Source organism: Grammomys surdaster, unplaced genomic scaffold, assembly GCF_004785775.1.
Source record: "Grammomys surdaster isolate TR1022 unplaced genomic scaffold, NIH_TR_1.0 61, whole genome shotgun sequence".
NCBI lineage: Eukaryota > Metazoa > Chordata > Mammalia > Rodentia > Muridae > Grammomys > Grammomys surdaster.
In genome coordinates this window covers 8,511,040-8,523,872 of record NW_021604563.1, presented here as the reverse complement: position 1 = coordinate 8,523,872, position 12,833 = coordinate 8,511,040, and positions in this window count along the sequence as shown.

The window sequence follows — 12,833 nt, the reverse complement described above, 5'->3', positions numbered from 1 at the left end:
CACTCAAGATGGCTCCTTACTATTAAACTCTGAACCTCCTTCCAATAATTTGAATAGGATAAAAAGCATCAATCTGTTGTTCCAAATACCTATCTCAATCCTCTTGTATATTTAACACATTAGTAACATTTTTTGCTAAATGATTAACAAAAGTAGCTGTCTTAACTTATTTTGTCAAAGCAATTGCAGAAGCAGTGGTGCTAGCAATTAATATAATCAAAGCTGTTATACCAGCAATAATCAAGCCTACTACTCTCTTGCTTCTGCTTAAAGCCTGACTCCCTTCTCCCAGTACTTGGAAGCTTTTTTTTTTTTTTCAGAATATCAAGGTTCTGTGATACTCAGGGCAATAAAACAAATGCTGGTTGATAGACCTTCATAACAGACATGTCGGGTTTAAACACACTGACACAATTAGAAAGTGTACAACCAATGCAACTTATATTAGATATGAAGAATATGTCACTGAAAATGTCTAGAACCAAACTTCCAAATGAAGACTGTTATTTCCAATACTGAATTGATTTCTAGACCAGTCCATGATTGAGTCCAAATAACTGGCCACATTCAAGAAAAATACAAGAGTCTTTGTAACTTTTCTTTTTGGTTCTCTGTTAGACAGGGTGTAAAAACATGAGGCAAGGCAGATTGTCCCATCTGGGATACAGGCAAGCAAAGGTGGATCAGGAACATATGTCCAATACAGCTTCCTAGTCACCACTGTCAGGGCACTCAGCAAGCTCACAGGTCAGCATCATTCTTTGTCCCAACATCAACAGGTCTCACCAGTCACTCAGGCAGCCACCATGCTACTTTGGAATCCTGCAGAAAACACATAAATATGCCCTCTTGCCCATATTTAAAACCTGATGAGGATCATGCTATATGCCAGTAAGTGGATCCTTCCTTTTCACCTAAACATGAATATGCCTAGTTGTATGGTGCCATATACACTCAGCAGAAAGTTCCTTGACATCCAAAATTTTAAAAATATTTAAAATAAAAAGAATATGATTTAAATGAATTTGTGGTGTACAGGAATATACTTCCCCCTTTTTTTATTTTATGAAGATATTGTTTAAAGTTCCATGGCCCCATCCACAGTCCCTCTTTTCTTGAAAATTATAAGATTTCGCTATTGTTTCTACTTCCAATTTTTATGTCCTGAATGCATTTGTTTAATTCCTTCACCTGTTTTGTTGTGTTTTCTTGTAATTCTTTAAGAGATTTTTGTGTTTCCTCTTTAAGGGCTTCTACCTGTTTACCTGTGTTCTCCTGTATTTCTTTGAGGGAGTTATTTATGTCCTTCTAAAAGTCTTTTATCATCATCATGTGAAGTGATTTTAAATCTGAATCCTGCTTTTCCAGTATGATGAAGTGTCCAGGACTTGCTATAGTGGGAGAACTGGATTCTGATGATGCCAAGTAACCTTGTTTTTTGTTGCTTATGTTCTTGTGCTTGCCTTTTGCCATCTGGTTATCTCTAGTGCTGTTAGTAATCTGTTAAACTCCACCTCCACAGTCACTTGAAAACAGCCAGGTATGCTCTTCCCCACAGTTACCTGGCAACAGCCAGGTAGGCCTGCCCACTATAAAAGGGGCTGCTTGGCCCCTCCTCTCTCTCTTGGCCCCTTGTCCCGTGCCTGCAGGTTGCTGTCTCCCCTCCCCCCTTGCCTTCCCCATCTCTCCACGTGGTCATGGCCGGCCTCCACTCCTCTACTCTCTCTCTACTCTTCTCTCTCTCCTCTTGCTCTCCCACTCTCTTAATAAACCTCTCCTCGTGGAACCGTCTAGTCTGCTGTGATCTGTCCCAAGCTGTGCTATGAAATCTTTTTAATGCTACCTTCACTTACTATCTCTGACTGGAGCCATTCTCTCCTGTTATCTTCGTTGTGGTAGAACGTCTCAGAATCCAGCTGTCTCTGTGATCCCAAGATCTTGGGTCTAAGAGTTTCTGGGAGTCAGGCTGCCTCTGGTATCCTGAAATCTGGGTGTGCCAAAGCTCCAGAGATTCTGTTTTCCTATTTTCCTATGTTTCTGTGTGTGTTAGAGCTCCTGGGAGTCCAGCCTCCTATAGATGTTTTGGATTGAGTGCAGATCTGGTGCCCTAAGACTGCTCAGGACACTGATACAGACAGGAAGGATCTGAAGCCACTGGCCATGAGGGTTTCAATTACTCCCTGTTGGGGGGAGGAGTGTGGGGTCACAGCCTTCTCACCTGTGATCCTGGGCATGTTAGAGCTTCTGGGAGTCTAGCCTCCTCTGGGTTTCAGGGGATTGAGTGCAGAGCTTGCACCCTAGGTCTGCCCAGTGCACCAGTACAGACCAGAAGGATCTGTCAAATTATTTTAAATGTAGTAGATATTAAAAGGAAAATATATCACAATTTTAGGACTTTATCTTCTTATCCAAGACCAAGTGGTCAGCCCTGACGTCATTTCCTATTAAAAAACATAACATTATAAAGAAACGTCAGGTTACATTTATGTATTTAGATGTAGTAAAAGAGTAATTGAATTAGAGAGAGAGCAAGAGAGTTCATTCCAGCAGTTAGTGGGAAGATATAGAGTTGGGAAATAATGTAATTATGTTATAATTTTAAAAGTGGTATGAAATATTGTAAGAATTGTAATCAGATCAGTTTAAATGAATATTGAAATTTTTGTTATAACCTTGTTAAGTTAATGTAATCAGTATTAAATTCTTATTTTTTGTGAATTATTAACAAACAGTGCCATCAAATTTCTATGTAGCTTAAAAGATTCTTTTTCTTTCTTTTTTTTAAAATAATTTATTTTTTTCTCAAATCTTAGTTCATTCACACAGGGGTTATTAACACAGAAAGGAAGGATATGGGGAAGGGAATGACACTGGAGTGTGGGTGTTCAGGGGGAATACAGATATCTTTCAGAACCGGGTTTCGGCTGGGTGAAGGTTCAGTGGACAAGTCACTATGACTCTGCCTATGACACGCTTGTCCCTATCTATGTTGCTATTGTCTGCCAAGGCTACCTATTTACAAGGTCAAAGACTACTTAGGCTTGTAAATTTCCACAAAAGCTGCCTGTTTACATTAGCTTATAGCCATCTGTTTCAATATTTTTTCACTGAGACCCAGGACTTGGTGTTAGTATACATGTATAGCAGGCCTATTGCTGATTTTAGGCCTATGGCTGATTTTAGGCCTTCAGTGGGTAAGCAGGGCTGCCCCTGACATATCCTCCCTTCTCTAAGTATAGAAGGGCTCTGGCAACTCTATTCTTGCGAAGGCAGGAATAGATGTCTGACCTCTAGTACTTAAAGTGGACCTTGTAATGGCTCCAGTCCCCCTGTCATTGTCCAGTGAGGCATGAGGGCCATACCCATTCTGATGGCTTTTTCCTGGAGAGGGGATACTTTTGATATCACCCCTTATGCAGTCAGGCTTGTCCCTCAGGGAACCCAGATAGATATTTTTATCTTTTATTTGTATTCCCTTGCAGTGCTTAACCTCACAGCCCAAGAAAGAATTCAGACACCTGTCAGAGGGGTTCTGGGTGGCCCCTCTCTGCTTGGTCTAGGGGCAGAAGTCCCCACTTTTAGGTTGGGTGGAGATGGGTTTTGGAAACACCCTGTATAAAGTAACAACCTCATATTGAGTCTCATGGTCCTCCATAGCTAACTTATGATAATGTATCTGAATAGGTTTTGCTACCAAATTATTTATCTGTTGTATCACAGAGTTAGTCTGCCTATTTGAGGGCCAGGGACCAGCAGAAATAAGCAAAAAGAACCCAAACAATGGTCCGAAGATGGGAGGAAATAGGGTTGACAACCTTGGAGAAGCTGAAAATCAATTCTTGTACCAACATTCATCTGTATCTTTCTCTCTCTGATTTTTCTTAGGCCCTTCACTGACCTATTTCATGCTCTCTTTAACCCTCCTTGTCTTGTCTATGTAAAGGCAACCTTCTTCTTTAAGGCCTGTACAAAGTCAAGAGCTGTACACAGCCTTTTCAATTGTGATAGAGTAAATCAAGGTCAATAAGGATCTTTTATTATTTTAGGAGGTCGCTTCATACAGTGAAACAAGGGATTTCTTCAGACTAGTGATGTCAGTCTCTGGGTGTTTGATGTTCTTGTCAGTGGCCCTTAGAAGGTCTGAGTAGTATAAGTTCGGAGGCCAGCATCTGGATTAGAACTTCTAACAGCAGACATCACGGGTGATTCATTTTTACCTAGAAGGGAACAAAAAGGAAAAAGAAGGGAATTTTCAGGGAGATTTCTCTTCCCTGGATATACATTGTTATTCATCTTATTTATGGTTGGGCCTGGGTTTGTGGGGGTATCTATTTTTTTCATTAATCTTTTTGGTAGCCAGTTAGCTGTGCCTTCTGTGGTATCAGACAGGCATATCAATCCTTGGCCCCATAATGGAACTGGGTCTGGGCCATTCCCTTCAAGGGTAAGAGGGTCTTTCCCCATATCTGTGGCAAAGTTTTGTTGGTCTCGGTGGTACCAGAGACAGTCAGCAGAAGACTTGCCATGAGCTTTAAGCTTTAGAGAGATAAAATTGAACAAAGTATGATGGAGAGTGTTTCAGGGGGACTCTTTCTGAGGGGCACCATTCCCCCTCTTTTGTTTTTAAAGCCAATATTTCAGAGTTCTTGTGAAATCAGGGCAGAAGCGCCAACAGTAGCTCCTTCCACACTCAGAGAGTCATGAAGACCCCATTAAAGGATATATAAATCTATATTAATAATCTTTTGTCAAAGGACTGTTATAGCACCGCTGACAACTAATCAGACTATATAATATATCGATTAGTAATAGCTTCTTCTACTTTTTGTGAGATTACCTCTCTTTTTTCAATTAATTGTTGAGGAAAATTAGGATTTACATCTCTCTTGAGAATATTGAACAGAGACTTAAATTCTTTTGTGGAGAGCTAAAGATAGGATCTTAGCCAATTAGCAACTCCTAGAAACTTTTGAAAATAATTTAAAATAAGTAACCTCTCACCCTCTCTTTTTTTAGACCCTTTATCTTTGTTTTTTTTTAAATTGGATATTACACAAATTTACCTTTCAATGTTATCTCCTTTCCCATTCTCCACCAAAACCCCTTATCCCAAACCCCCTCCTCCTATTTTTATGAGGGTGTGCTCCAAACATCCTCCCAGTCCCTTCTCCTTGCTCTTGAATTCCCAAGCAGTAGGGGATCCAAACTTTCAGAGACCATGGTCCTCCACTTACACTGAAGTCTGACAAGGTCAACCTCAATTCCCTATACAGGTGGAGACATGAGTCCCTCACTTTGTGATCTCTGGCTGGTGGTTTAAACTTTGGGAGCTCTGGTTGAAACCTTTGATACTCCTTCTAGAAAGGACCAAAGCATCCACACATTGGTCTTCCTTCTTCTATGTGAGATTTATGTGGTCTATGCGTTGTTTCTTTGATATTGTGAACTTTTGGGCTAATATCCACTTATCAGTGAGTGCATACCATGTATATTCTTTTGACATTGGGTCACCTCACTCAAGATGATATTTTCCAACTCCATCCATTTGCCTAAGAATTTCATGAACTCATTGTTTTTAATAGCTGAGTAGTACTCCATTGTATAATTGTACCACATTTTCTGCATCCATTCTTCTGTTGAAGGACATCTGGGATCATTCAAACTTCTGGCTATTTTAAATCAGGCTGTTATGAACATGGTGGAGCATGTGTCCCTGTTTTGTATGTTGAAACATCTTTTGGGTATATGCCCAGGAGTGGTATAGCTGGGTCATCAGTTAACACTATGTTCAATTTTCTGAGATACCGCCAGACTGCTTTTCATAGTGGTTGTACCAGTTTACAATCCCACCAACAGTGGAGGAGTGTTCCTCTTTCTCCAGATCCTTGCCAACATGTGCTGTCACCTGTGTTTTTGATCTTAGCCATTCTGACTGGTGTGAGGTGGAATCTCAGTATTGTTTTCATTTGCATTTCCCTGATGACTAGGGATGCTGAACACTTCTTTAGGTGCTTCTCAACAATTCGAGTTTCCTCAGTTGAGAATTCTTTGTTCAGCTCTGTGCTTCATTTTTTTAATTGGGTCCTTTGATTGTCTAGAGTCTAATTTCTTCAGTTCTTTGTATACCTTGGATATTAGCCCTTTATCAGATGTACAGTTGGTGAAGATCTTTTCCCAATCTGTTGGTTGACACTTTGTCCTATTGACTGTGTCCTTTGCTTTGCAGAAGCTTTGCAGTTTTATGAGGTCCCATTTGTCAATTCTTGGTCTTAGAGCACAGGCCATTGGTGTTCTATCCAGGAACTTTTCTCCTGTGCCCATGTGTTCAAGGCTTTTCCCCAGTTTCTCTTCTATTAGTTTCAGTGTGGCTGGTTTTAGGTTGAGGTCCTTGATCCACTTGGAATTGAGTTTTGTACAAGGAGATAAATATCGGTCATTTTGAGTTCTTCTGTATGCAGACCTCCAGTTGGAACAGCACCATTTGTTGAAAATGCTGTCTTTTTGTCCACTGGTTGGTTTTACCTCCTTTGTCAAAGATCAAGTGACCATAGGTATGGGGGTTCATTTCTGGGTCTTCTATTCTATTCCATTGATCCTCCCACTTGTCTCTGTTCCAATACCACACACTTTTTATCACTATTTATTTGTAGTACAGCTTGAAGTCATGGATGGTGATTCCCCCAGAAGTTCTTTTATTGCTGAGAGTAGTTTTCACTATCCTGGTTTATTTGTTATTCCAAATGAATTTTAAGATTGGTTTTTCTATCTCTGTGAAGAATTGAGAGGGAATTTTGATGGGGATTGCATTAAATCTGTAGATGGCTTTTGGCAAAATAGCCATTTTTACTAAATTAATCCTTCCAATCCATGAGCATGGGCGATCTTTCCATCTTCTGAGATCTGCTTCGATTTCTTTCTTGAGGAGCATGAATTTCTTGTCATACAGGTCTTTTACTTGCTTGGTTAGGTTCACACCAAGGTATTTCATATTATCTGTGACTATTGTGAAGGGTGTCATTTCCGTAATTTCTTTCTCATCCAGTTTATCTTTTGAGTAGAGGAAGGCTACTGATTTGCTTGAGTTAATTTTATATCCAGCCAGTTTGCTAAAGTTGTTTATCAGGTTTAGGAGTTCTCTGGTGTAAGTTTTGGCTCATTTAAGTATACTGTCATATCATCTGCAAATAGTGATATTTTGACTTCTTCCTTTCCTATTTGTATACCTTTGACTTCTTTTTGTTGTCTAATTGCTCTGGCTAGAACTTCCAGTACTATATTGAATAGGTAGGGGGAGAGCGGGCAGCCTGGTCTAGTCCCTGATCTTGGTGGGATTGCTTCAAGTATCTCTCCACTCAGTTTGATGCTGGCTACTGGTTTCCTGTATATTGCTTTTACTAGGTTTAGGTATGTACATTGAATTCCTGATCTTTCAGTCTTTTATCATGAAGGGGTGTTGAATTTTTCAAATGCTTTCTCAGCATCTAGTGATATGATCATGTGTTTTTTTCTTTGAGTTTGTTTATACAGTGCATTTTATTGATGGATTTCCGAATATTGTACCAACCCTGCATTCCTGGGATAAAGCCTACTTGATTGTGATGGATAATTGTTTTGATATGTTCTTGGATTTGGTTCCCTAGAATTTTATTGAGTAACTTTGCATCAATGTTCATAAGGGAGATTGGTCTGTAGTTCTCTTTCTTTGTTGGGTCTTTGTGTGGTTTACGTATGAGCTTAATTGTGGCTTCATAGAACGAATTGGGTAGTGTACCTTCTGTTTCTGTTTTGTGGAATTGTTTAAAGAGATTGGAATTAGGTCTTCCTTGAAGGTGTGTTAGAATTCTGCACTAAAACCATCTGGTCCCGGACTTTTCTTTGTGGGGAGACTTTTAATGACTCCTTCTACTTCTTTTGGGGTTGTGGGACTGTTTATATGGTTTATCTGGTCCTGATTGAACATTGGTAACTGGTATTTGTCTAGAAAGTTGTCCATTTAATCCAAATTTTCCAATTTTGTTGAGTATAGGCTTTTGTAATAGGATCTGATGTGTTTTTTAATTTCCTCATTTTCTGTTGTCATGTTACCCTTTTCAGTTCTGATTTTATTAATTTAGATACTGTCTCTCTGCCCTCTATTAGTCTGGCTAAGGGTTTTTCTATCTTGTTGATTTTCTCAAAGAATCAGCTCCTGGTTTTATTGATTCTTTGGGTAGATCTTTTTGTTTCTATTTGGTTGATTTCAGCCCTGAGTTTGATTATTTCCTGCTGTCTACTCCTCTTGGGTGTATTAGCTTCTTTTTGTTCTAAGGCTTTCAGTGCTTTGTCAAGCTGCTAGTGTATGCTCCCTCCAGTTTCTTGTTGTATGAACTTAGATCTATGAGTTTTCCTCTTAGCACTGATTTCATTTTATCCCATAGGTTTTGGTATGATGTGTCATCATTTTCATTAAATTCTAAAAAGTTTTTAATTTCTTTCTTTATTTCTTCCCTTACCAGATTATCAAGGAGTAGGGTGTTGTTCAGGTTCCATGTGAATGTGGGCTTTCCATTGTCTTTGTCATCATTGAAGACCAGCCTTAGACCATGGTGATCTGATAGCATGCAGGGGATTATTTCATTTTTTTTTTTTGTATCTGTTGAAGCCTGTCTTGTGCCCAATTATACGGTCTATTTTAGAGAAGGTACCATGAGGTGCTGAGAAAAAGGTATATTCTTTTTCTTTTGCTTTACGATGAAATGTTCTATAGATATCTGTTAAGTCCATTTGGTTTATAACTTCTGTTAGTTTCACTGTATCTTTAGTTAGTTTTTGTTTCCATGATCTATCCATTGCTGAGAGTGGGGAGTTGAAGTCTCCCACTCTTATTGTGTGAGGTGCAATGTGTGCTTTGAGCTTTAGTAAAGTTTCTTTTATGAAACTGGGTGCTCTTGTATTTGGCTCATAGATATTCAGAATTGAGAGTTCATGTTGGTGAGGGTTTTGGAGAGGGTGTTGTTGCTTCCTGTCATTTTTGCTAATAGTGGAGACATCTTTTGTGTGGTTATCTTCTTTTGAGTTTGATGGAAAACAATTACTTTCTTGCTCTTTCTAGGGTATGATTGCCCTCCTTGAATTGGAGTTTTCCTGGTATTATCCTTTGTAGTGCTGGATTTATGGGAAGCTTCTGTGTAAATTCAGTTTTGTCATGGAACATCTTGGTTTCTCCATCTATGGTAATTGAGTTATGCTGGATATAGTAGCCTGGCCGGGAATGTATGTTCTCTTAGGGTCTGTATGATATTTGTCCAGGATCTTCTGGCTTTTATAGTATCTGGTGAGAAGTCAGGTGTAATTCTGATAGGTTTGCCTTTATATATTACTTTGCCTTTTTCTCTTACTGCTTTTAAAATTCTTTGTTTTGTGCAGTTTGTGTCTTGATTATTATGTGACGGGAGGTATTTCTTTTTTGATCTAGTCTGTTTGGCGTTCTGTAGGCTTCTTGTGTGACTATGGGCATCACATTCCTTAGGTTAGGGAAGTTTTCTTCTACAATTTTGTTGAAGATATTTATTGGCCCTTTAAGTTGGGAATCTTCACTCTCTTCTATACCTATTATCCTTAGGTTTGGTCTTCTCATTGTGTCCTGGATTTCCTGGATGTCTTTTGTTAAGTCCTTTTTGCATTTTGTGTTTTCTTTGACAGTTGTGTCAATATTTTATAAGGTATATTCTGCACCTGAGATTCTTTCTTCTATCTCTTGTATTCTGTTGGTGATGCTTGTGTCTATGACTCCTGATTTCTTTCTTATGTTTTCTATCTCCAGGGGCGTCTCCCTTTTTGATTTCTTTATTGTTTATACTTCCATTTTTATGTCCTGGATGGTTTAGTTCAATTCCTTCATCTGTTTGTTTGTGTTTTCTTGTAATTCTTTAAAGGATTTTCGTGTTTCTTTAAGGACTTCATCCTGTTTACCTGTGTTCTTCTCAAGTTTTTTGATAGTGTTATTTATGTCCTCCTGATAGTCCTCTACCATCATCATTAGAAGTGATTTTAGATCTGGTTCTTGCTTTCCTGGTGATATGGGGAGTTAAGGACTTTCTAACGTGGGAGAACTAGGTTCTGACAATGGCAAGTACCTTGTGTTGCTGGTGTTTATGTTCTTGTGCTTGCCTTTCGCCATCTGGATCGCCTTTGTGCTATCTGTGCTGTCTCTGACTGGAGCCTGTCTTTCCTATTATCTAGGTTGTGTCAGAGCTGTTTGGGATGGATTTTGCTGCTGGTGTTAGAGCTGAGGCCCAAGATCTGCTCAGTGCTCAGGTGGAAACCGGAAGGGGCCCTTGCTCTTGGTCAGGAGTGGATTCCTGGGTCCCAGTGGGTCCCGGTTGCTCCCTGCTTGGGGGAAGTTTTTGCCACCTCCTAGCTTAAGATACTGCTGTGGATAGAGCTCCTGAGAGTCCCGCTTCCTCTGGTTTCTGTGAGATTGGGTGCCGAGCTGACTCCCAGGATCTGCCCAGTGTTTGGGCCCAGACTGGATGGAGCCTGCGCTCCAAGCCAGGAGTGAATTCCTGGATCCCAGTGGGTCCTGGTGGCTCCCTGTTTGGGGCAAGTGTTGCTTTTTCCTTACCTGGGATGCTGCCTGAGTTAAAGCTCCTGGGAGGCCCTCTTTCTCTCGGTTTTCTGAGGTGGGTACAGAGCTGCCACCTGTGACCTGCTCTATGCTCGGGCCTAGACCGGAAGTTCCAAGATACTTTTTCAAGAATAACTTTAGTACAAAAAGTTAAATATTTAATTCATGGTGAATTTGAAAAAAAAAAAAACAAAAAAAAAAAACAAGAGCTAAAGAACATACTTGCTTTGTTAACTTAGAGCATAGGAATGCTTTTTAATAGTAACTAAATATGTTCAGAATTGTGTGTCTTATGAAAAAGTCACATAATACAAATACATATATGTTGTCATGTGACCCGCGCAATCGTCTTACCAGCAAGAACGCACGCGGACACCAGGATCCTTCTGCAGCAAGCGTTTATTGCGATGTGAAGAGGAAGACCCCGGGACTTGAAAAGGCACTGCTTATATATACCCTGGAGAGGCATGTTCATTTCTGGTTGGCTACTTGCTCAAGAACACATATTATGCCCCAGGATGGGCCGTGATTTGGCTCACGTTCACTGCTTGCATATGTGCACTAAGCGTGTTTACCATAAGAGGACACAGGATGTCAGCGCCATCTTGTAATGGTGAATACTGTCACCGCTCACCGCAGCTCTCTACATCTCCCACTTTTTGTTTTATTTAGACAAATGACAGGCACTGGCCAATGTCCCGTGTCTTAGGCTAGTTGACTTGTCTCCATTTCCAGCACCAATGAAAGGTGAGTTCCCTGTCTTAGGCAGTGAGGGTTGTGCACCCACACCTGGCATTCTCTGAATGTGCGCCCCAGGTTGTGGCCACTCGCAAGGCCCGTCATGGGGTGGACTCACAGCTAGTGGTGTGCTTCTGGCTTCTGGCGTCAACCTATTCCCGTTGTTGGGACCAATGGTAGCTGTCCCGAGAAGTCATAGCAAAGCACGAGGCCAAAGGCCGCTCAGCTAGGATAACCTCACCGTCTCAGTGCAATGGGCTAAACCCTTGGGGTGCATCGGCTGAGGACCTAAACACTGGCTATTTCTTTAACATGGATAACCAAATCTCGGGAGATGAGCCTTGCTCCATTGCAGCAAACGCTTGAGTGATTACTAGCTTGTCACGTTTTTGTTGAGCTCTGAGCTTTCAGACCAACCAGAGCATGAACACTAACTAATCTGCAAAATAGGGCTGTACCAAACAGGCCTACCCCCACCCACTCTTTAAAGGAGGAGAAGGCCGAAGAAATCCAGGAGGAGAGTCTTTCAGTCAGTGAAAGGTCCACGCACATTGAGTTGATGGCCACCACCGCTGCTCACAATTTCTCGAGAAGTTCATCAAATCCTTCTGACCATTCCCCTGCTAGGTAATGAGACAATTGTCTGGACAAATTAGCTGCTCGAGTAAAGTTTTCATATTGAACACTAGTAATACAGAGGGCTCCCAGTTTTCTTTCACATCCCAATTGCGCCAGTTGAAAGAGAATATCTAACCTTTCTTCTACCAAGTCTAGGCGGTGATTAACAATCATCAATCCGCCTTTCAATTGAGCACTCGTAGAAGTATGGAGGTTGACCGCCTTTGCCACTGTAGCGGATAGCTGATTCAAGGCTGTCCTTGTCTGGACCGAGGATGTCATAGCAATCCCAGCAGCCGTAGCTGCAACTGCACTAATGGAAATCGCCGTTGCAATAGCCGCAGTTATCCCAAAATCTCTCTTTTGTCTGAATAATGAAAGGGTAGAAGGGGTTTCAACAGGAACAGGGACCCATCGTGGCACCCTGGCAACCATGGCACGCTTAGCTTGTCCAACAGCCCAACACTGAGACATCATGCATAAATCATTGGTGCAGTATTCAAATGAGGAATTTGAAAGAATAAACAGGAAGGGGGGATAAACACACACCGGGGTAGGTAAATAACTTGTTTGATTTACAATAGTCTTGCTAACTCCAGTAATTAACTGAGTAGCATTTGTCAATAGAGGGGCCTGATCTGAACCCTGTTTCACCATAGTTCCATTAATAATTCCCGTAAAGGATGTCTTTCCTGCCACTCCACTCTGGAGAAAGACTAGGGGGTTGAGGTCGGTACAACTGCCATTAATCCCACAAAGTAGCCATTTGTGGAAGGGATTCATATCAAGGCCCTGTAGAAAAGGGCCCTCTCTCATCACCGAGTCAGCTCCAGGATCCACCAACATATTGGGTGAAAAGGAAAAGGTTTCA